The following is a 4531-nucleotide window of genomic DNA, read 5'->3' on the forward strand; positions in this document are numbered from 1 at the left end:
AGGACTCATTTAGAGCTTTCAAAATTACTTTTACTTATGACTACAGTTACTTCCACTCCATGATCCAAAACTATTCATTTTTAAATGCATTGAAGTTATATATTAGAATTTTCTGCCTTCATTTTAAAAGTTAAGAAAGAAAATGTTTCGAAAATAAAATCATTAGAAAGTAAACACACATATATAATGGGAGCAAAATGACTAAAGTTAGTGAGAGTAATAAAGTGGAATGAGAAAAATATATGTTTAAAAAATAGCTATTAAGCTTCAGAAATTATTAATAAAAAGATACGAGAAGGAGTCAAAAAGACTGCAAGTTCATCAAAAGACCTAAGGAATTGAGAAATGCTTTGATATCCTTCAAAGGCATTCACTTCTGTTTAGTTCTATCTGTGGGGATTTTCAATTAACTTCCTGCAAGTCCAAGCTAGTTCTCTTCTAAGAGAAGTGAAATATCTTCAGAAATGTTCTTTATACCTTTGCTCATCAGAGACAATTATTGTTAGATATTACACTAGAGTTCTCTATATTGCATGTATTAGTATTCTTAACCCAAACTAGCTTTAAAAATAAGAGAAATTTGTCTATGGCCATGCCACCCTGAACAAGCCCGATCATGTCTGATCTCAGAAGCTAAGCAGGGTTGGACTTGATTAGTACTTGGATGGGAGACCAATTAGGAAAACCAAGTGCTGTAGGCATAAAAAATAAAAAATAAGGGATTGTAAGCTGACAAGGTCCTTGTAATCTGTGAGGTCAACCAAGAGTTGCCTTGCCTAAAAATAAAAAATAAATAAAAATAAGGAAAATTTTTACTCCCTCCTGAGAAATCTAAAGATAGTGTAGGCTTCAATATTGGTTTGATCCAAAGGTGACCAGGACTACAAATCCATTTTGCTGCCCTCCCTCTGAAATATGGTTTTTCTTCTAGCAGCAGTGGAATCATCTACATATTTTCTTGCTTAAATCGACAGGGAAAGAGAGATTGCCATCATTCCAGGAACATTATCATGCACCCAGGTGTATGGAAGAAAATAAATGCAGTGTATTTCATTTTTTCTTAGTGTATTTTTCTCGTTCGTGTGAAGATACACCCTCCCATTATTTACGGTACAGTAAAGAAGGTGCAGGCATTTGACCAGTAGGAACAAGTCCATTACTACTCATAAAAGGAGAAAAATAACAGGAAATTTCCACAACACTCAAGGTAGATTAGGACACACATATTCGAGATTAAGAGGTCAACTTCTCAAGAATTTTCAAAATTGTTGAAAGTGATCCAGTTTTGCTGATTCATTTGAGAACACACTATTATCAAGAAATCTCAGTAATGCACAGCATTAAGATTTTGAGTAGAAAATGGGATACTATGAGACAGCACGTCTAATTCTATCTTTGTTTAAATTCCGTATTAGTTGACATGTAAATAACATGTGCAACATATATGTATACTATGAAGCAAAAAAACACAGTGAACACCTGCAAACCCACCAGTCAGTTTAAAAGCCAGAATGTTGCCAACATCACCAATAGCATGAGGTGTCTCCCTACCTGGTACCATTTTTCACCTCTTTCTCAAAACACTTCATCTGTGGCTTGTCTCTCTCTCTCTCTCTTACACACACACACACACACACACACACACACACACACACACACGTATATGCAATAGAATAAACAATAAACAAGCTACGACTGCTTCCAAGAGTATTTTTGAATCTCATAACTAAAATGCTGAGCCAAGTGAAACAAACCAGAAATAAAAGTATATATACTATCCAATTCCATTTATATAAAAAAAACAAAAGAGAAAGAGGGACAATTTCATACTTTCTGTAAAATCTCTTTCACACAATGGTGTCTTGATACAAATATTCTTGACACAAAATGGTCAGATCCATATTGAAGCATATTTTTTGATGGCTTTATTTTGTTTCTTGGTTTTGTTTTACAATTTACCTGGTGCTTATCAAAAAATGCCAATAGTTAACCAAAATAAGTTCACCAGATGAAATCCTCGATGATAAAGGCTCCAAACTGTGTAGAGTTAGATATTCAGCAGGTCTTCCTGAGAATCCATTCCATATGATGGATTCTCGGTGTGCAAGCTAATTGATGGGGCATAACTAGGTAGAAATGATAAACTTTACCAAAATTGATCCTGGCATTTTGTTCTTGAGAGCTCAAATTGCCTATTCCCATGATGCTATTGGACCTTATTAGGTCATTTAAATTTCCCTAAGATCTAGCAAGCTGAATTGATCTCTGTTTTCTATATGCCATTCTTATCGATCCTCTAAACTCTTCTCTGGTTATATCATTTCTGGAGAACTTGGTGCCGTTTTGAGCCTCGTGTTTCTCAAGCAGAACTTTGAAACATTACAGAGGGGCCAGTATCTTCAGAGAGTCTGCATAGTATGTTGTCTGAGTAACGGTTGTGGAGAATGGAGACGAAGACATGTATGAGAAACTGTCTTGCAGAATTTTCACTGCCAGATGCCCAAACCCAGAAAAGCAGATGAAGAGTTCAAGAAAGCAGATACAAAACAATTCTAACAATGAGCAACACCAAACAGGAAAGTCTGCTTCCCATGAAAAAGTCTACTGCCTAGTACTTCAGCAACGCCTCTTTCCAAAAAGTGCTCAAAGCTGACCATCTCTTCTTCAATATAGTGCTATTAACTCTAGTCTCGGTGCTGTATATTAGCTCTCCAGGACTCATTTCATCTTATAACTGAAAGCTTGTACCTTTGGACCAATATCTCTTCATTTCTCCTATTCTCCTGCCCCAGGCAACCACTGTTCTACTCTCTGCTTCTATAAGTTTGACTTTTTTAGAGTCCACATATAAATGAGATTGTACAGTACTTATCTTTCTGTGTCTGGCTTATTTCACATAACATAATATCCTCCAGGTTCATCCATGTTGTCACAAATGGAAGAATTTCCTTCTTTTTCATGGCTGAACAATACTGCATTGTATAGATCACATTTTCTTTGTCTATTCATCCATCGACAAACACTTAGGTTATTTCCATATTTTAACTATTGTGAATACCTTCCTCCCAAATTCCGTAGTTCAGAGTGATGCTCTTTTTTCTTCATTGAAACTGAATTTATGTTGGAGAGCTCTGTAATTCTCAAATTATCAATAATCCTTTGTTTGGATAATATTAAACTTTTTTTTCCACACACAGTGGAAATGAGGAATTCTTTGATTCCTTTTATCTATCACTCCACTTTGCGTCAATCACCAAGTTCTGTGATTTTTCCTATGTATTATTTCTCATAGCTTTTTCAGTGTTACTGCTTACTCTTGAGTCTGATATGCTGTAAAGCAATAAGACTTCTGTTGTAACTTTCATGCTCTCCATTACGCTGACATTTGATCATGTTCGAGTCATTACGGATTTCTATAGCTCTTGAAATTCCTCTTCATCTAGACATATTTTATTCTAATGTAATAGAAATTACTTAATTGCTGTTCAATAAATACTTATTTATTGAGTATGTACAAAATGGCCAGCCTGGGGATCATGGTAACTTGTATATAATAATTACATGAATTCGGATATAAAAACTCAGACATGCTCCCTTTGCATGTAAATACAGATGTCTAATAACTCAATTTGGCATTGTTGTTGGTGTTAATTATTACAACTGTAACCCTTCTGATGGTTCCATGTTGATTATGACCCAATGTTTCATGAGAACAATTTTAAAAGGTTGTTGCCAGGTACAGCGTGAGGAAGAAGCCATGGACTTCTGAATAGACAAGCTTTATCCAATCATCATCTGCTAACCAACTCCTCCTTTATAAATAATATTGGTTTCAAGTGGAGAGAAATATGCCTCCCTCTTTTCTGCCATGGATACAATTGCCCACGCCTTTCCAAAATATACTATATTCATTCTCTCCACAATCCCTTACGTTAATTATTCGAAATGAAACAAAAGTACTGTGTTTGATGTTTTTGAATACAGCAGCACTAAAGAAAGGGGCAGTGTCTTTTTGTAATATCTTATCTAGTATGAGTAAATCTTAATTTTAGAAGTTTGGTAAAAGAGAATCCACATTACTATCAATAGTTCAAATTAACCTAGATAGCTTTCAGTAGACTCTATAAATCATTAACTCAAATGTAAAATATATTCATTCCAGCTGTGCAAAATTACTACTCTTTAGTTACAAAATAATATACCAGAAATCTGTTTTCGCCCACAGAAAAAGAAGTGTACCAGCAAATTTGGCATTTTGCAAAAATGCTCTTTAAATGTAGAATCCACAAAAATTTGCATATAGATAGAAAATTTCCTAAGTTGCAATCAAACTTATCAGTAAGAACTTAAGAGGAATAATGAACTTTAGTTTCTGGATTGTTTTGGGAAAAGAGCTAATTTACAGCAACAAGTCACAATAAGTACTACTAGGCCAGGCTATATTGTAAATCAGAGTCAGCAAACTGTTTCTATAAAGTTCTCAATAGTAAATGTTTTTGGTTTTGTGGATTATACAGTCTCGGTGGCAACT

At 34.7% G+C, this 4531-nt stretch overlaps 1 pseudogene; it reads left to right on the plus strand.

Annotated features, from left to right (window-relative positions):
- The first annotated feature begins 582 nt into the window (after positions 1 to 582).
- Positions 583 to 701, plus strand: LOC111745899 (annotated as a pseudogene).
- The last annotated feature ends 3830 nt before the right edge of the window (positions 702 to 4531 follow it).

Source organism: Pteropus vampyrus, unplaced genomic scaffold, assembly GCF_000151845.1.
Source record: "Pteropus vampyrus isolate Shadow unplaced genomic scaffold, Pvam_2.0 Scaffold169, whole genome shotgun sequence".
Lineage (NCBI taxonomy): Eukaryota > Metazoa > Chordata > Mammalia > Chiroptera > Pteropodidae > Pteropus > Pteropus vampyrus.